The sequence below is a fragment of the Oncorhynchus mykiss genome, chromosome 21 (assembly GCF_057628025.1).
Source record: "Oncorhynchus mykiss isolate SJ-2025 chromosome 21, ASM5762802v1, whole genome shotgun sequence".
NCBI lineage: Eukaryota > Metazoa > Chordata > Actinopteri > Salmoniformes > Salmonidae > Oncorhynchus > Oncorhynchus mykiss.
In genome coordinates this window covers 35862649-35884654 of record NC_143042.1, presented here as the reverse complement: position 1 = coordinate 35884654, position 22006 = coordinate 35862649, and the positions used below count along the sequence as shown (strand labels likewise).

The 22006-nt window shown below is 40.8% G+C and overlaps 2 non-coding genes across 2 annotated transcripts; both read right to left on the bottom strand.

Moving 5' to 3' along the window:
- Positions 1-16313: 16313 nt before the first annotated feature.
- On the bottom strand, positions 16314-16387 carry trnan-guu (transfer RNA asparagine (anticodon GUU)). Its single transcript has one exon. It is a non-coding gene; the product is annotated as a tRNA-Asn (tRNA).
- Positions 16388-18942: 2555 nt separating this feature from the next.
- trnan-guu (transfer RNA asparagine (anticodon GUU)) lies at positions 18943-19016 on the bottom strand. The gene has a single exon. It is a non-coding gene; the product is annotated as a tRNA-Asn (tRNA).
- Between the last annotated feature and the right edge of the window lie 2990 nt (positions 19017-22006).

Here is a 22006-nt window from a genome sequence, read left to right as displayed (position 1 = left end):
ATGGAGCACAACAAACTGAAAACTGTCGTCCCTGGGTGGGCTCGAACCACCAACCTTTAGATTAACAGTCTAACACGCTAACCAATTGCGCCACAGAGACGTGTGGTGTATTTATTACTGACGCTAGATCGCTGGCCATTTGTGCTCTCATCCAACTGAACATGGAGTTTACGAAACAACAACACTTTGTTCCAATGGTTGTGTTAACGTGCATCGAAAGTGCAGCAACATTTTCAAGGAAGTAGCCCTGTAGTTTTCTAATGTTTGTTAGCTTTTTGAATGGCCTTAAAAGGGCAAAGATGTAGCGCAATGTTCGTCAGCGCAACATTATATTAAAAGGCATCTGGCAGGAGTAAATTCAGCCACAATCACAAATATATTATGATAAATATATATTTTAAACAACTGCATTTTCACAAATGTAATATATAATCGCCAAGCCCATTCAAAAATAATTAGGGGACTGACTCCGGAAGAATGATGAAGTGGCTAGTCACTTTCATGGCGTATAGGCATACATTTACACACAAACACACTGGACCAACAATGTCCTTCTTGCGAGATAAATATAAATAATATGTTTTTTCATACCAGATTGACATCATTTACGTTGTCATACTAGCCAGATTAATAAGAATAAATTATATGTTCCTTGGAGAACACAGAATGATCAAGCTATTGAGTAACAGAAGATCAGAGACCATTGACAGCCATTTTACCAGTAGTTATAGTAACTTGTCATCTTTCATGTTCAACATCACACCAATCACATGTTACAACAGGAAACACAGCAGGTCAAAAGCAAGCTTACTGTAAGGCCAGGAAGGTCTTCCATATCACTACAAATAGAAAGACAGCATCCCTGGGTGGGCTCAAATCACCAACTTTTAAATGAACAGTCTAACGCGCCAACAAATTGCACCACAGAGACTTGTGGTTATACTGACCCTCAGCAGGCCAAAGTCTCATGGAAGCTCACGCCAAGTCAGGAAGGGGGACTTCACAATCTGAAAAATGTCATCCCTGGGTGGTGTCAAAGTACCAACCTTTAGATTGACAGTCAAACACACTAACTGATTGCACGAGAGAGGCTTGTGTTGACATTGACCCTCAGCACGGCAATTTAACAGGAATCTCATAACAGGTACAGGACGTCACATCGACATCATGGAGCACAACAAACTGAAAACTGTCGTCCCTGGGTGGGCTCGAACCACCAACCTTTAGATTAACAGCCTAACGCGCTAACCAATTGCGCCACAGAGACTTGTGGTGTATTTAATACTGACGCTAGATCGCTGGCCATTTGTGCTCTCATCCAACTGAACATGGAGTTTACGAAACAACAACACTTTGTTCCAATGGTTGTGTTAACGTGCATCGAAAGTGCAGCAACATTTTCAAGGAAGTAGCCCTGTAGTTTTCTAATGTTTGTTAGCTGTTTGAATGGCCTTAAAAGGGCAAAGATGTAGCGCAATGTTCGTCAGCGCAACATTATATTAAAAGGCATCTGGCAGGAGTAAATTCAGCCACAATCACAAATATATTATGATAAATATATATTTTAAACAACTGCATTTTCACAAATGTAATATATAATCGCCAAGCCCATTCAAAAATAATTAGGGGACTGACTCCGGAAGAATGATGAAGTGGCTAGTCACTTTCATGGCGTATAGGCATACATTTACACACAAACACACTGGACCAACATTGTCCTTCTCGCGAGATAAATATAAATAATATGTTTTTTCATACCAGATTGACATCATTTACGTTGTCATACTAGCCAGATTAATAAGAATAAATTATATGTTCCTTGGAGAACACAGAATGATCAAGCTATTGAGTAACAGAAGATCAGAGACCATTGACAGCAATTTTACCAGTAGGTATAGTAACTTGTCATCTTTCATGTTCAACAACACACCAATCACATGTTACAAGTGGAAACACAGCAGGTCAAAAGCAAGCTTACTGTAAGGCCAGGAAGGTCTTCCATATCACTAGAAATAGAAAGACAGCATCCCTGGGTGGGCTCAAATCACCAACTTTTAAATGAACAGTCTAACGCGCCAACAAATTGCACCACAGAGACGTGTGGTTATACTCACCCTCAGCAGGCCAAAGTCTCATGGAAGCTCACGCCAAGACAGGAAGGGGGACTTCACAATCTGAAAAATGTCATCCCTGGGTGGTGTCAAAGCACCAACCTTTAGATTGACAGTCAAACACACTAACTGATTGCACGAGAGAGGCTTGTGTTGGCATTGACCCTCAGCACGGCAATTTAACAGGAATCTCATAACAGGTACAGGACGTCACATCGACATCATGGAGCACAACAAACTGAAAACTGTCGTCCCTGGGTGGGCTCGAACCACCAACCTTTAGATTAACAGCCTAACGCGCTAACCAATTGCGCCACAGAGACTTGTGGTGTATTTAATACTGACGCTAGATCGCTGGCCATTTGTGCTCTCATCCAACTGAACATGGAGTTTACGAAACAACAACACTTTGTTCCAATGGTTGTGTTAACGTGCATCGAAAGTGCAGCAACATTTTCAAGGAAGTAGCCCTGTAGTTTTCTAATGTTTGTTAGCTGTTTGAATGGCCTTAAAAGGGCAAAGATGTAGCGCAATGTTCGTCAGCGCAACATTATATTAAAAGGCATCTGGCAGGAGTAAATTCAGCCACAATCACAAATATATTATGATAAATATATATTTTAAACAACTGCATTTTCACAAATGTAATATATAATCGCCAAGCCCATTCAAAAATAATTAGGGGACTGACTCCGGAAGAATGATGAAGTGGCTAGTCACTTTCATGGCGTATAGGCATACATTTACACACAAACACACTGGACCAACATTGTCCTTCTCGCGAGATAAATATAAATAATATGTTTTTTCATACCAGATTGACATCATTTACGTTGTCATACTAGCCAGATTAATAAGAATAAATTATATGTTCCTTGGAGAACACAGAATGATCAAGCTATTGAGTAACAGAAGATCAGAGACCATTGACAGCAATTTTACCAGTAGGTATAGTAACTTGTCATCTTTCATGTTCAACAACACACCAATCACATGTTACAAGTGGAAACACAGCAGGTCAAAAGCAAGCTTACTGTAAGGCCAGGAAGGTCTTCCATATCACTAGAAATAGAAAGACAGCATCCCTGGGTGGGCTCAAATCACCAACTTTTAAATGAACAGTCTAACGCGCCAACAAATTGCACCACAGAGACGTGTGGTTATACTCACCCTCAGCAGGCCAAAGTCTCATGGAAGCTCACGCCAAGACAGGAAGGGGGACTTCACAATCTGAAAAATGTCATCCCTGGGTGGTGTCAAAGCACCAACCTTTAGATTGACAGTCAAACACACTAACTGATTGCACGAGAGAGGCTTGTGTTGGCATTGACCCTCAGCACGGCAATTTAACAGGAATCTCATAACAGGTACAGGACGTCACATCGACATCATGGAGCACAACAAACTGAAAACTGTCATCCCTGGGTGGGCTCGAACCACCAACCTTTAGATTAACAGTCTAACGCGATAACCAATTGCGCCACAGAGACTTGTGGTGTATTTAATACTGACGCTAGATCGCTGGCCATTTGTGCTCTCATCCAACTGAACATGGAGTTTACGAAACAACAACACTTTGTTCCAATGGTTGTGTTAACGTGCATCGAAAGTGCAGCAACATTTTCAAGGAAGTAGCCCTGTAGTTTTCTAATGTTTGTTAGCTTTTTGAATGGCCTTAAAAGGGCAAAGATGTAGCGCAATGTTCGTCAGCGCAACATTATATTAAAAGGCATCTGGCAGGAGTAAATTCAGCCACAATCACAAATATATTATGATAAATATATATTTTAAACAACTGCATTTTCACAAATGTAATATATAATCGCCAAGCCCATTCAAAAATAATTAGGGGACTGACTCCGGAAGAATGATGAAGTGGCTAGTCACTTTCATGGCGTATAGGCATACATTTACACACAAACACACTGGACCAACAATGTCCTTCTTGCGAGATAAATATAAATAATATGTTTTTTCATACCAGATTGACATCATTTACGTTGTCATACTAGCCAGATTAATAAGAATAAATTATATGTTCCTTGGAGAACACAGAATGATCAAGCTATTGAGTAACAGAAGATCAGAGACCATTGACAGCCATTTTACCAGTAGTTATAGTAACTTGTCATCTTTCATGTTCAACATCACACCAATCACATGTTACAACAGGAAACACAGCAGGTCAAAAGCAAGCTTACTGTAAGGCCAGGAAGGTCTTCCATATCACTACAAATAGAAAGACAGCATCCCTGGGTGGGCTCAAATCACCAACTTTTAAATGAACAGTCTAACGCGCCAACAAATTGCACCACAGAGACTTGTGGTTATACTGACCCTCAGCAGGCCAAAGTCTCATGGAAGCTCACGCCAAGTCAGGAAGGGGGACTTCACAATCTGAAAAATGTCATCCCTGGGTGGTGTCAAAGTACCAACCTTTAGATTGACAGTCAAACACACTAACTGATTGCACGAGAGAGGCTTGTGTTGACATTGACCCTCAGCACGGCAATTTAACAGGAATCTCATAACAGGTACAGGACGTCACATCGACATCATGGAGCACAACAAACTGAAAACTGTCGTCCCTGGGTGGGCACGAACCACCAACCTTTAGATTAACAGCCTAACGCGCTAACCAATTGCGCCACAGAGACTTGTGGTGTATTTAATACTGACGCTAGATCGCTGGCCATTTGTGCTCTCATCCAACTGAACATGGAGTTTACGAAACAACAACACTTTGTTCCAATGGTTGTGTTAACGTGCATCGAAAGTGCAGCAACATTTTCAAGGAAGTAGCCCTGTAGTTTTCTAATGTTTGTTAGCTGTTTGAATGGCCTTAAAAGGGCAAAGATGTAGCGCAATGTTCGTCAGCGCAACATTATATTAAAAGGCATCTGGCAGGAGTAAATTCAGCCACAATCACAAATATATTATGATAAATATATATTTTAAACAACTGCATTTTCACAAATGTAATATATAATCGCCAAGCCCATTCAAAAATAATTAGGGGACTGACTCCGGAAGAATGATGAAGTGGCTAGTCACTTTCATGGCGTATAGGCATACATTTACACACAAACACACTGGACCAACATTGTCCTTCTCGCGAGATAAATATAAATAATATGTTTTTTCATACCAGATTGACATCATTTACGTTGTCATACTAGCCAGATTAATAAGAATAAATTATATGTTCCTTGGAGAACACAGAATGATCAAGCTATTGAGTAACAGAAGATCAGAGACCATTGACAGCAATTTTACCAGTAGGTATAGTAACTTGTCATCTTTCATGTTCAACAACACACCAATCACATGTTACAAGTGGAAACACAGCAGGTCAAAAGCAAGCTTACTGTAAGGCCAGGAAGGTCTTCCATATCACTAGAAATAGAAAGACAGCATCCCTGGGTGGGCTCAAATCACCAACTTTTAAATGAACAGTCTAACGCGCCAACAAATTGCACCACAGAGACGTGTGGTTATACTCACCCTCAGCAGGCCAAAGTCTCATGGAAGCTCACGCCAAGACAGGAAGGGGGACTTCACAATCTGAAAAATGTCATCCCTGGGTGGTGTCAAAGCACCAACCTTTAGATTGACAGTCAAACACACTAACTGATTGCACGAGAGAGGCTTGTGTTGGCATTGACCCTCAGCACGGCAATTTAACAGGAATCTCATAACAGGTACAGGACGTCACATCGACATCATGGAGCACAACAAACTGAAAACTGTCGTCCCTGGGTGGGCTCGAACCACCAACCTTTAGATTAACAGTCTAACGCGATAACCAATTGCGCCACAGAGACTTGTGGTGTATTTAATACTGACGCTAGATCGCTGGCCATTTGTGCTCTCATTCAACTGAACATGGAGTTTACGAAACAACAACACTTTGTTCCAATGGTTGTGTTAACGTGCAACGAAAGTGCAGCAACATTTTCAAGGAAGTAGCCCTGTAGTTTTCTAATGTTTGTTAGCTGTTTGAATGGCCTTAAAAGGGCAAAGATGTAGCGCAATGTTCGTCAGCGCAACATTATATTAAAAGGCATCTGGCAGGAGTAAATTCAGCCACAATCACAAATATATTATGATAAATATATATTTTAAACAACTGCATTTTCACAAATGTAATATATAATCGCCAAGCCCATTCAAAAATAATTAGGGGACTGACTCCGGAAGAATGATGAAGTGGCTAGTCACTTTCATGGCGTATAGGCATACATTTACACACAAACACACTGGACCAACATTGTCCTTCTTGCGAGATAAATATAAATAATATGTTTTTTCATACCAGATTGACATCATTTACGTTGTCATACTAGCCAGATGAATAAGAATAAATTATATGTTCCTTGGAGAACACAGAATGATCAAGCTATTGAGTAACAGAAGATCAGAGACCATTGACAGCAATTTTACCAGTAGGTATAGTAACTTGTCATCTTTCATGTTCAACAACACACCAATCACATGTTACAAGTGGAAACACAGCAGGTCAAAAGCAAGCTTACTGTAAGGCCAGGAAGGTCTTCCATATCACTAGAAATAGAAAGACAGCATCCCTGGGTGGGCTCAAATCACCAACTTTTAAATGAACAGTCTAACGCGCCAACAAATTGCACCACAGAGACTTGTGGTTATACTGACCCTCAGCAGGCCAAAGTCTCATGGAAGCTCACGCCAAGTCAGGAAGGGGGACTTCACAATCTGAAAAATGTCATCCCTGGGTGGTGTCAAAGTACCAACCTTTAGATTGACAGTCAAACACACTAACTGATTGCACGAGAGAGGCTTGTGTTGACATTGACCCTCAGCACGGCAATTTAACAGGAATCTCATAACAGGTACAGGACGTCACATCGACATCATGGAGCACAACAAACTGAAAACTGTCGTCCCTGGGTGGGCTCGAACCACCAACCTTTAGATTAACAGCCTAACGCGCTAACCAATTGCGCCACAGAGACTTGTGGTGTATTTAATACTGACGCTAGATCGCTGGCCATTTGTGCTCTCATCCAACTGAACATGGAGTTTACGAAACAACAACACTTTGTTCCAATGGTTGTGTTAACGTGCATCGAAAGTGCAGCAACATTTTCAAGGAAGTAGCCCTGTAGTTTTCTAATGTTTGTTAGCTGTTTGAATGGCCTTAAAAGGGCAAAGATGTAGCGCAATGTTCGTCAGCGCAACATTATATTAAAAGGCATCTGGCAGGAGTAAATTCAGCCACAATCACAAATATATTATGATAAATATATATTTTAAACAACTGCATTTTCACAAATGTAATATATAATCGCCAAGCCCATTCAAAAATAATTAGGGGACTGACTCCGGAAGAATGATGAAGTGGCTAGTCACTTTCATGGCGTATAGGCATACATTTACACACAAACACACTGGACCAACATTGTCCTTCTCGCGAGATAAATATAAATAATATGTTTTTTCATACCAGATTGACATCATTTACGTTGTCATACTAGCCAGATTAATAAGAATAAATTATATGTTCCTTGGAGAACACAGAATGATCAAGCTATTGAGTAACAGAAGATCAGAGACCATTGACAGCAATTTTACCAGTAGGTATAGTAACTTGTCATCTTTCATGTTCAACAACACACCAATCACATGTTACAAGTGGAAACACAGCAGGTCAAAAGCAAGCTTACTGTAAGGCCAGGAAGGTCTTCCATATCACTAGAAATAGAAAGACAGCATCCCTGGGTGGGCTCAAATCACCAACTTTTAAATGAACAGTCTAACGCGCCAACAAATTGCACCACAGAGACGTGTGGTTATACTCACCCTCAGCAGGCCAAAGTCTCATGGAAGCTCACGCCAAGACAGGAAGGGGGACTTCACAATCTGAAAAATGTCATCCCTGGGTGGTGTCAAAGCACCAACCTTTAGATTGACAGTCAAACACACTAACTGATTGCACGAGAGAGGCTTGTGTTGGCATTGACCCTCAGCACGGCAATTTAACAGGAATCTCATAACAGGTACAGGACGTCACATCGACATCATGGAGCACAACAAACTGAAAACTGTCGTCCCTGGGTGGGCTCGAACCACCAACCTTTAGATTAACAGTCTAACGCGATAACCAATTGCGCCACAGAGACTTGTGGTGTATTTAATACTGACGCTAGATCGCTGGCCATTTGTGCTCTCATTCAACTGAACATGGAGTTTACGAAACAACAACACTTTGTTCCAATGGTTGTGTTAACGTGCAACGAAAGTGCAGCAACATTTTCAAGGAAGTAGCCCTGTAGTTTTCTAATGTTTGTTAGCTGTTTGAATGGCCTTAAAAGGGCAAAGATGTAGCGCAATGTTCGTCAGCGCAACATTATATTAAAAGGCATCTGGCAGGAGTAAATTCAGCCACAATCACAAATATATTATGATAAATATATATTTTAAACAACTGCATTTTCACAAATGTAATATATAATCGCCAAGCCCATTCAAAAATAATTAGGGGACTGACTCCGGAAGAATGATGAAGTGGCTAGTCACTTTCATGGCGTATAGGCATACATTTACACACAAACACACTGGACCAACATTGTCCTTCTTGCGAGATAAATATAAATAATATGTTTTTTCATACCAGATTGACATCATTTACGTTGTCATACTAGCCAGATGAATAAGAATAAATTATATGTTCCTTGGAGAACACAGAATGATCAAGCTATTGAGTAACAGAAGATCAGAGACCATTGACAGCAATTTTACCAGTAGGTATAGTAACTTGTCATCTTTCATGTTCAACAACACACCAATCACATGTTACAAGTGGAAACACAGCAGGTCAAAAGCAAGCTTACTGTAAGGCCAGGAAGGTCTTCCATATCACTAGAAATAGAAAGACAGCATCCCTGGGTGGGCTCAAATCACCAACTTTTAAATGAACAGTCTAACGCGCCAACAAATTGCACCACAGAGACTTGTGGTTATACTGACCCTCAGCAGGCCAAAGTCTCATGGAAGCTCACGCCAAGTCAGGAAGGGGGACTTCACAATCTGAAAAATGTCATCCCTGGGTGGTGTCAAAGTACCAACCTTTAGATTGACAGTCAAACACACTAACTGATTGCACGAGAGAGGCTTGTGTTGACATTGACCCTCAGCACGGCAATTTAACAGGAATCTCATAACAGGTACAGGACGTCACATCGACATCATGGAGCACAACAAACTGAAAACTGTCGTCCCTGGGTGGGCTCGAACCACCAACCTTTAGATTAACAGCCTAACGCGCTAACCAATTGCGCCACAGAGACTTGTGGTGTATTTAATACTGACGCTAGATCGCTGGCCATTTGTGCTCTCATCCAACTGAACATGGAGTTTACGAAACAACAACACTTTGTTCCAATGGTTGTGTTAACGTGCATCGAAAGTGCAGCAACATTTTCAAGGAAGTAGCCCTGTAGTTTTCTAATGTTTGTTAGCTGTTTGAATGGCCTTAAAAGGGCAAAGATGTAGCGCAATGTTCGTCAGCGCAACATTATATTAAAAGGCATCTGGCAGGAGTAAATTCAGCCACAATCACAAATATATTATGATAAATATATATTTTAAACAACTGCATTTTCACAAATGTAATATATAATCGCCAAGCCCATTCAAAAATAATTAGGGGACTGACTCCGGAAGAATGATGAAGTGGCTAGTCACTTTCATGGCGTATAGGCATACATTTACACACAAACACACTGGACCAACATTGTCCTTCTCGCGAGATAAATATAAATAATATGTTTTTTCATACCAGATTGACATCATTTACGTTGTCATACTAGCCAGATTAATAAGAATAAATTATATGTTCCTTGGAGAACACAGAATGATCAAGCTATTGAGTAACAGAAGATCAGAGACCATTGACAGCAATTTTACCAGTAGGTATAGTAACTTGTCATCTTTCATGTTCAACAACACACCAATCACATGTTACAAGTGGAAACACAGCAGGTCAAAAGCAAGCTTACTGTAAGGCCAGGAAGGTCTTCCATATCACTAGAAATAGAAAGACAGCATCCCTGGGTGGGCTCAAATCACCAACTTTTAAATGAACAGTCTAACGCGCCAACAAATTGCACCACAGAGACGTGTGGTTATACTCACCCTCAGCAGGCCAAAGTCTCATGGAAGCTCACGCCAAGACAGGAAGGGGGACTTCACAATCTGAAAAATGTCATCCCTGGGTGGTGTCAAAGCACCAACCTTTAGATTGACAGTCAAACACACTAACTGATTGCACGAGAGAGGCTTGTGTTGGCATTGACCCTCAGCACGGCAATTTAACAGGAATCTCATAACAGGTACAGGACGTCACATCGACATCATGGAGCACAACAAACTGAAAACTGTCGTCCCTGGGTGGGCTCGAACCACCAACCTTTAGATTAACAGTCTAACGCGATAACCAATTGCGCCACAGAGACTTGTGGTGTATTTAATACTGACGCTAGATCGCTGGCCATTTGTGCTCTCATTCAACTGAACATGGAGTTTACGAAACAACAACACTTTGTTCCAATGGTTGTGTTAACGTGCAACGAAAGTGCAGCAACATTTTCAAGGAAGTAGCCCTGTAGTTTTCTAATGTTTGTTAGCTGTTTGAATGGCCTTAAAAGGGCAAAGATGTAGCGCAATGTTCGTCAGCGCAACATTATATTAAAAGGCATCTGGCAGGAGTAAATTCAGCCACAATCACAAATATATTATGATAAATATATATTTTAAACAACTGCATTTTCACAAATGTAATATATAATCGCCAAGCCCATTCAAAAATAATTAGGGGACTGACTCCGGAAGAATGATGAAGTGGCTAGTCACTTTCATGGCGTATAGGCATACATTTACACACAAACACACTGGACCAACATTGTCCTTCTTGCGAGATAAATATAAATAATATGTTTTTTCATACCAGATTGACATCATTTACGTTGTCATACTAGCCAGATGAATAAGAATAAATTATATGTTCCTTGGAGAACACAGAATGATCAAGCTATTGAGTAACAGAAGATCAGAGACCATTGACAGCAATTTTACCAGTAGGTATAGTAACTTGTCATCTTTCATGTTCAACAACACACCAATCACATGTTACAAGTGGAAACACAGCAGGTCAAAAGCAAGCTTACTGTAAGGCCAGGAAGGTCTTCCATATCACTAGAAATAGAAAGACAGCATCCCTGGGTGGGCTCAAATCACCAACTTTTAAATGAACAGTCTAACGCGCCAACAAATTGCACCACAGAGACTTGTGGTTATACTGACCCTCAGCAGGCCAAAGTCTCATGGAAGCTCACGCCAAGTCAGGAAGGGTCAGTTCACATCTCCACAATCTGAAAAATGTCATCCCTGGGTGGTGTCAAAGCACCACTGATTGCACGAGAGAGGCTTGTGTTGACATTGACCCTCAGCACGGCAATTTAACAGGAATCTCATAACAGGTACAGGACGTCACATCGACATCATGGAGCACAACAAACTGAAAACTGTCATCCCTGGGTAGGCTCAAACCACCAACCTTTAGATTAACAGCCTAACGCGCTAACCAATTGCGCCACAGAGACTTGTGATGTATTTAATACTGACGCTAGATCGCTGGCCATTTGTACTCTCATCCAACTGAACATGGAGTTTATGAAACAACAACACTTTGTTCCAATGGTTGTGTTAACGTGCATCGAAAGTGCAGCAACATTTTCAAGGAAGTAGCCCTGTAGTTTTCTAATGTTTGTTAGCTGTTTGAATGGCCTTCAAAAGGGCAAAGATGTAGCGCAATGTTCGTCAGCGCAACATTATATTAAAAGGCATCTGGCAGGAGTAAATTCAGCCACAATCACAAATATATTATGATAAATATATATTTTAAACAACTGCATTTTCACAAATGTAATATATAATCGCCAAGCCCATTCAAAAATAATTAGGGGACTGACTCCGGAAGAATGATGAAGTGGCTAGTCACTTTCATGGCGTATAGGCATACATTTACACACAAACACACTGGACCAACATTGTCCTTCTCGCGAGATAAATATAAATAATACGTTTTTTCATACCAGATTGACATCATTTACATTGTCATACTAGCCAGATTAATAAGAATAAATGATATGTTCCTTGGAGAACACAGAATGATCAAGCTATTGAGTAACAGAAGATCAGAGACCATTGACAGCCATTTTACCAGTAGGTATAGTAAGTTGTCATCTTTCATGTTCAACAACACACCAATCACATGTTACAACAGGAAACACAGCAGGTCAAAAGCAAGCTTACTGTAAGGCCAGGAAGGTCTTCCATATCACTAGAAATAGAAAGAAAGCATCCCTGGGTGGGCTCAAATCACCAACTTTTAAATGAACAGTCTAACGCGCCAACAAATTGCACCACAGAGACTTGTGGTTATACTGACCCTCAGCAGGCCAAAGTCTCATGGAAGCTCACGCCAAGTCAGGAAGGGGGACTTCACAATCTGAAAAATGTCATCCCTGGGTGGTGTCAAAGCACCAACCTTTAGATTGACAGTCAAACACACTAACTGATTGCACAAGAGAGGCTTGTGTTGGCATTGACCCTCAGCATGTCAATTTAACAGGAATCTCACAACAGGTACAGGACGTCACATCGACATCATGGAGCACAACAAACTGAAAACTGTCGTCCCTGGGTGGGCTCGAACCACCAACCTTTAGATTAACAGTCTAACGCGCTAACCAATTGTGCCACAGAGACTTGTGGTGTGTTTAATACTGACGCTAGATCGCTGGCCATTTGTGCTCTCATCCAACTGAACATGGAGTTTACGAAACAACAACACTTTGTTCCAATGGTTGTGTTAACGTGCATCGAAAGTGCAGCAACATTTTCAAGGAAGTAGCCCTGTAGTTTTCTAATGTTTGTTAGCTTTTTGAATGGCCTTAAAAGGGCAAAGATGTAGCGCAATGTTCGTCAGCGCAACATTATATTAAAAGGCATCTGGCAGAAGTAAATTCAGCCACAATCACAAATATATTATGATAAATATATATTTTAAACAACTGCATTTTCACAAATGTAATATATAATCGCCAAGCCCATTCAAAAATAATTAGGGGACTGACTCCGGAAGAATGATGAAGTGGCTAGTCACTTTCATGGCGTATAGGCATACATTTACACACAAACACACTGGACCAACATTGTCCTTCTCGCGAGATAAATATAAATAATATGTTTTTTCATACCAGATTGACATCATTTACGTTGTCATACTAGCCAGATTAATAAGAATAAATTATATGTTCCTTGGAGAACACAGAATGATCAAGCTATTGAGTAACAGAAGATCAGAGACCATTGACAGCCATTTTACCAGTAGTTATAGTAACTTGTCATCTTTCATGTTCAACATCACACCAATCACATGTTACAAGTGGAAACACAGCAGGTCAAAAGCAAGCTTACTGTAAGGCCAGGAAGGTCTTCCATATCACTAGAAATAGAAAGACAGCATCCCTGGGTGGGCTCAAATCACCAACTTTTAAATGAACAGTCTAACGCGCCAACAAATTGCACCACAGAGACTTGTGGTTATACTGACCCTCAGCAGGCCAAAGTCTCATGGAAGCTCACGCCAAGTCAGGAAGGGTCAGTTCACATCTCCACAATCTGAAAAATGTCATCCCTGGGTGGTGTCAAAGCACCACTGATTGCACGAGAGAGGCTTGTGTTGACATTGACCCTCAGCACGGCAATTTAACAGGAATCTCATAACAGGTACAGGACGTCACATCGACATCATGGAGCACAACAAACTGAAAACTGTCATCCCTGGGTAGGCTCAAACCACCAACCTTTAGATTAACAGCCTAACGCGCTAACCAATTGCGCCACAGAGACTTGTGATGTATTTAATACTGACGCTAGATCGCTGGCCATTTGTACTCTCATCCAACTGAACATGGAGTTTACGAAACAACAACACTTTGTTCCAATGGTTGTGTTAACGTGCATCGAAAGTGCAGCAACATTTTCAAGGAAGTAGCCCTGTAGTTTTCTAATGTTTGTTAGCTGTTTGAATGGCCTTCAAAAGGGCAAAGATGTAGCGCAATGTTCGTCAGCGCAACATTATATTAAAAGGCATCTGGCAGGAGTAAATTCAGCCACAATCACAAATATATTATGATAAATATATATTTTAAACAACTGCATTTTCACAAATGTAATATATAATCGCCAAGCCCATTCAAAAATAATTAGGGGACTGACTCCGGAAGAATGATGAAGTGGCTAGTCACTTTCATGGCGTATAGGCATACATTTACACACAAACACACTGGACCAACATTGTCCTTCTCGCGAGATAAATATCAATAATACGTTTTTTCATACCAGATTGACATCATTTACATTGTCATACTAGCCAGATTAATAAGAATAAATGATATGTTCCTTGGAGAACACAGAATGATCAAGCTATTGAGTAACAGAAGATCAGAGACCATTGACAGCCATTTTACCAGTAGGTATAGTAAGTTGTCATCTTTCATGTTCAACAACACACCAATCACATGTTACAACAGGAAACACAGCAGGTCAAAAGCAAGCTTACTGTAAGGCCAGGAAGGTCTTCCATATCACTAGAAATAGAAAGAAAGCATCCCTGGGTGGGCTCAAATCACCAACTTTTAAATGAACAGTCTAACGCGCCAACAAATTGCACCACAGAGACTTGTGGTTATACTGACCCTCAGCAGGCCAAAGTCTCATGGAAGCTCACGCCAAGTCAGGAAGGGGGACTTCACAATCTGAAAAATGTCATCCCTGGGTGGTGTCAAAGCACCAACCTTTAGATTGACAGTCAAACACACTAACTGATTGCACAAGAGAGGCTTGTGTTGGCATTGACCCTCAGCATGTCAATTTAACAGGAATCTCACAACAGGTACAGGACGTCACATCGACATCATGGAGCACAACAAACTGAAAACTGTCGTCCCTGGGTGGGCTCGAACCACCAACCTTTAGATTAACAGTCTAACGCGCTAACCAATTGTGCCACAGAGACTTGTGGTGTGTTTAATACTGACGCTAGATCGCTGGCCATTTGTGCTCTCATCCAACTGAACATGGAGTTTACGAAACAACAACACTTTGTTCCAATGGTTGTGTTAACGTGCATCGAAAGTGCAGCAACATTTTCAAGGAAGTAGCCCTGTAGTTTTCTAATGTTTGTTAGCTTTTTGAATGGCCTTAAAAGGGCAAAGATGTAGCGCAATGTTCGTCAGCGCAACATTATATTAAAAGGCATCTGGCAGAAGTAAATTCAGCCACAATCACAAATATATTATGATAAATATATATTTTAAACAACTGCATTTTCACAAATGTAATATATAATCGCCAAGCCCATTCAAAAATAATTAGGGGACTGACTCCGGAAGAATGATGAAGTGGCTAGTCACTTTCATGGCGTATAGGCATACATTTACACACAAACACACTGGAACAACATTGTCCTTCTCGCGAGATAAATATAAATAATACGTTTTTTCATACCAGATTGACATCATTTACATTGTCATACTAGCCAGATGAATAAGAATAAATTATATGTTCCTTGGAGAACACAGAATGATCAAGCTATTGAGTAACAGAAGATCAGAGACCATTGACAGCCATTTTTCCAGTAGGTATAGTAACTTGTCATCTTTCATGTTCAACAACACACCAATCACATGTTACAACAGGAAACACAGCAGGTCAAAAGCAAGCTTACTGTAAGGCCAGGAAGGTCTTCCATATCACTAGAAATAGAAAGACAGCATCCCTGGGTGGGCTCAAATCACCAACTTTTAAATGAACAGTCTAACGCGCCAACAAATTCCACCACAGAGACTTGTGGTTATACTGACCCTCAGCAGGCCAAAGTCTCATGGAAGCTCACGCCAAGTCAGGAAGGGGGACTTCACAATCTGAAAAATGTCATCCCTGGGTGGTGTCAAAGCACCAACCTTTAGATTGACAGTCAAACACACTAACTGATTGCACGAGACAGGCTTGTGTTGGCATTGACCCTCAGCACGGCAATTTAACAGGAATCTCATAACAGGTACAGGACGTCACGGAGCACAACAAACTGAAAACTGCCGTCCCTGGGTGGGCTCGAACCACCAACCTTTAGATTAACAGTCTAACGCGCTAACCAATTGCGCCACAGAGACTTGTGGTGTATTTTATACTGACGCTAGATCGCTGGCCATTTGTGCTCTCATCCAACTGAACATGGAGTTTACGAAACAACAACACTTTGTTCCAATGGTTGTGTTAACGTGCATCGAAAGTGCAGCAACATTTTCAAGGAAGTAGCCCTGTAATTTTCTAATGTTTGTTAGCTTTTTGAATGGCCTTAAAAGGGCGAAGATGTAGCGCAATGTTCGTCAGCGCAACATTATATTAAAAGGCATCTGGCAGGAGTAAATTCAGCCACAATCACAAATATATTATGATAAATATATATTTTAAACAACTGCATTTTCACAAATGTAATATATAATCGCCAAGCCCATTCAAAAATAATTAGGGGACTGACTCCGGAAGAATGATGAAGTGGCTAGTCACTTTCATGGCGTATAGGCATACATTTACACACAAACACACTGGACCAACATTGTCCTTCTCGCGAGATAAATATAAATAATATGTTTTTTCATACCAGATTGACATCATTTACGTTGTCATACTAGCCAGATTAATAAGAATAAATTATATGTTCCTTGGAGAACACAGAATGATCAAGCTATTGAGTAACAGAAGATCAGAGACCATTGACAGCCATTTTACCAGTAGTTATAGTAACTTGTCATCTTTCATGTTCAACATCACACCAATCACATGTTACAAGTGGAAACACAGCAGGTCAAAAGCAAGCTTACTGTAAGGCCAGGAAGGTCTTCCATATCACTAGAAATAGAAAGACAGCATCCCTGGGTGGGCTCAAATCACCAACTTTTAAATGAACAGTCTAACGCGCCAACAAATTGCACCACAGAGACTTGTGGTTATACTGACCCTCAGCAGGCCAAAGTCTCATGGAAGCTCACGCCAAGTCAGGAAGGGTCAGTTCACATCTCCACAATCTGAAAAATGTCATCCCTGGGTGGTGTCAAAGCACCACTGATTGCACGAGAGAGGCTTGTGTTGACATTGACCCTCAGCACGGCAATTTAACAGGAATCTCATAACAGGTACAGGACGTCACATCGACATCATGGAGCACAACAAACTGAAAACTGTCATCCCTGGGTAGGCTCAAACCACCAACCTTTAGATTAACAGCCTAACGCGCTAACCAATTGCGCCACAGAGACTTGTGGTTATACTGACCCTCAGCAGGCCAAAGTCTCATGGAAGCTCACGCCAAGTCAGGAAGGGTCAGTTCACATCTCCACAATCTGAAAAATGTCATCCCTGGGTGGTGTCAAAGCACCACTGATTGCACGAGAGAGGCTTGTGTTGACATTGACCCTCAGCACGGCAATTTAACAGGAATCTCATAACAGGTACAGGACGTCACATCGACATCATGGAGCACAACAAACTGAAAACTGTCATCCCTGGGTAGGCTCAAACCACCAACCTTTAGATTAACAGCCTAACGCGCTAACCAATTGCGCCACAGAGACTTGTGATGTATTTAATACTGACGCTAGATCGCTGGCCATTTGTACTCTCATCCAACTGAACATGGAGTTTACGAAACAACAACACTTTGTTCCAATGGTTGTGTTAACGTGCATCGAAAGTGCAGCAACATTTTCAAGGAAGTAGCCCTGTAGTTTTCTAATGTTTGTTAGCTGTTTGAATGGCCTTCAAAAGGGCAAAGATGTAGCGCAATGTTCGTCAGCGCAACATTATATTAAAAGGCATCTGGCAGGAGTAAATTCAGCCACAATCACAAATATATTATGATAAATATATATTTTAAACAACTGCATTTTCACAAATGTAATATATAATCGCCAAGCCCATTCAAAAATAATTAGGGGACTGACTCCGGAAGAATGATGAAGTGGCTAGTCACTTTCATGGCGTATAGGCATACATTTACACACAAACACACTGGACCAACATTGTCCTTCTCGCGAGATAAATATAAATAATACGTTTTTTCATACCAGATTGACATCATTTACATTGTCATACTAGCCAGATTAATAAGAATAAATGATATGTTCCTTGGAGAACACAGAATGATCAAGCTATTGAGTAACAGAAGATCAGAGACCATTGACAGCCATTTTACCAGTAGGTATAGTAAGTTGTCATCTTTCATGTTCAACAACACACCAATCACATGTTACAACAGGAAACACAGCAGGTCAAAAGCAAGCTTACTGTAAGGCCAGGAAGGTCTTCCATATCACTAGAAATAGAAAGAAAGCATCCCTGGGTGGGCTCAAATCACCAACTTTTAAATGAACAGTCTAACGCGCCAACAAATTGCACCACAGAGACTTGTGGTTATACTGACCCTCAGCAGGCCAAAGTCTCATGGAAGCTCACGCCAAGTCAGGAAGGGGGACTTCACAATCTGAAAAATGTCATCCCTGGGTGGTGTCAAAGCACCAACCTTTAGATTGACAGTCAAACACACTAACTGATTGCACAAGAGAGGCTTGTGTTGGCATTGACCCTCAGCATGTCAATTTAACAGGAATCTCACAACAGGTACAGGACGTCACATCGACATCATGGAGCACAACAAACTGAAAACTGTCGTCCCTGGGTGGGCTCGAACCACCAACCTTTAGATTAACAGTCTAACGCGCTAACCAATTGCGCCACAGAGACTTGTGATGTATTTAATACTGACGCTAGATCGCTGGCCATTTGTACTCTCATCCAACTGAACATGGAGTTTATGAAACAACAACACTTTGTTCCAATGGTTGTGTTAACGTGCATCGAAAGTGCAGCAACATTTTCAAGGAAGTAGCCCTGTAGTTTTCTAATGTTTGTTAGCTGTTTGAATGGCCTTCAAAAGGGCAAAGATGTAGCGCAATGTTCGTCAGCGCAACATTATATTAAAAGGCATCTGGCAGGAGTAAATTCAGCCACAATCACAAATATATTATGATAAATATATATTTTAAACAACTGCATTTTCACAAATGTAATATATAATCGCCAAGCCCATTCAAAAATAATTAGGGGACTGACTCCGGAAGAATGATGAAGTGGCTAGTCACTTTCATGGCGTATAGGCATACATTTACACACAAACACACTGGACCAACATTGTCCTTCTCGCGAGATAAATATAAATAATACGTTTTTTCATACCAGATTGACATCATTTACATTGTCATACTAGCCAGATTAATAAGAATAAATTATATGTTCCTTGGAGAACACAGAATGATCAAGCTATTGAGTAACAGAAGATCAGAGACCATTGACAGCCATTTTACCAGTAGGTATAGTAAGTTGTCATCTTTCATGTTCAACAACACACCAATCACATGTTACAACAGGAAACACAGCAGGTCAAAAGCAAGCTTACTGTAAGGCCAGGAAGGTCTTCCATATCACTAGAAATAGAAAGAAAGCATCCCTGGGTGGGCTCAAATCACCAACTTTTAAATGAACAGTCTAACGCGCCAACAAATTGCACCACAGAGACTTGTGGTTATACTGACCCTCAGCAGGCCAAAGTCTCATGGAAGCTCACGCCAAGTCAGGAAGGGGGACTTCACAATCTGAAAAATGTCATCCCTGGGTGGTGTCAAAGCACCAACCTTTAGATTGACAGTCAAACACACTAACTGATTGCACAAGAGAGGCTTGTGTTGGCATTGACCCTCAGCATGTCAATTTAACAGGAATCTCACAACAGGTACAGGACGTCACATCGACATCATGGAGCACAACAAACTGAAAACTGTCGTCCCTGGGTGGGCTCGAACCACCAACCTTTAGATTAACAGTCTAACGCGCTAACCAATTGTGCCACAGAGACTTGTGGTGTGTTTAATACTGACGCTAGATCGCTGGCCATTTGTGCTCTCATCCAACTGAACATGGAGTTTACGAAACAACAACACTTTGTTCCAATGGTTGTGTTAACGTGCATCGAAAGTGCAGCAACATTTTCAAGGAAGTAGCCCTGTAGTTTTCTAATGTTTGTTAGCTTTTTGAATGGCCTTAAAAGGGCAAAGATGTAGCGCAATGTTCGTCTGCGCAACATTATATTAAAAGGCATCTGGCAGGAGTAAATTCAGCCACAATCACAAATATATTATGATAAATATATATTTTAAACAACTGCATTTTCACAAATGTAATATATAATCGCCAAGCCCATTCAAAAATAATTAGGGGACTGACTCCGGAAGAATGATGAAGTGGCTAGTCACTTTCATGGCGTATAGGCATACATTTACACACAAACACACTGGACCAACAATGTCCTTCTTGCGAGATAAATATAAATAATATGTTTTTTCATACCAGATTGACATCATTTACGTTGTCATACTAGCCAGATTAATAAGAATAAATTATATGTTCCTTGGAGAACACAGAATGATCAAGCAATTGAGTAACAGAAGATCAGAGACCATTGACAGCCATTTTACCAGTAGGTATAGTAACTTGTCATCTTTCATGTTCAACATCACACCAATCACATGTTACAAGTGGAAACACAGCAGGTCAAAAGCAAGCTTACTGTAAGGCCAGGAAGGTCTTCCATATCACTAGAAATAGAAAGACAGCATCCCTGGGTGGGCTCAAATCACCAACTTTTAAATGAACAGTCTAACGCGCCAACAAATTGCACCACAGAGACTTGTGGTTATACTGACCCTCAGCAGGCCAAAGTCTCATGGAAGCTCACGCCAAGTCAGGAAGGGGGACTTCACAATCTGAAAAATGTCATCCCTGGGTGGTGTCAAAGTACCAACCTTTAGATTGACAGTCAAACACACTAACTGATTGCACGAGAGAGGCTTGTGTTGACATTGACCCTCAGCAAGTCAATTTAACAGGAATCTCATAACAGGTACAGGACGTCACATCGACATCATGGAGCACAACAAACTGAAAACTGTCGTCCCTGGGTGGGCTCGAACCACCAACCTTTAGATTAACAGCCTAACGCGCTAACCAATTGCGCCACAGAGACTTGTGGTGTATTTAATACTGACGCTAGATCGCTGGCCATTTGTGCTCTCATCCAACTGAACATGGAGTTTACGAAACAACAACACTTTGTTCCAATGGTTGTGTTAACGTGCATCGAAAGTGCAGCAACATTTTCAAGGAAGTAGCCCTGTAGTTTTCTAATGTTTGTTAGCTGTTTGAATGGCCTTAAAAGGGCAAAGATGTAGCGCAATGTTCGTCAGCGCAACATTATATTAAAAGGCATCTGGCAGGAGTAAATTCAGCCACAATCACAAATATATTATGATAAATATATATTTTAAACAACTGCATTTTCACAAATGTAATATATAATCGCCAAGCCCATTCAAAAATAATTAGGGGACTGACTCCGGAAGAATGATGAAGTGGCTAGTCACTTTCATGGCGTATAGGCATACATTTACACACAAACACACTGGACCAACATTGTCCTTCTCGCGAGATAAATATAAATAATATGTTTTTTCATACCAGATTGACATCATTTACGTTGTCATACTAGCCAGATTAATAAGAATAAATTATATGTTCCTTGGAGAACACAGAATGATCAAGCTATTGAGTAACAGAAGATCAGGGACCATTGACAGCAATTTTACCAGTAGGTATAGTAACTTGTCATCTTTCATGTTCAA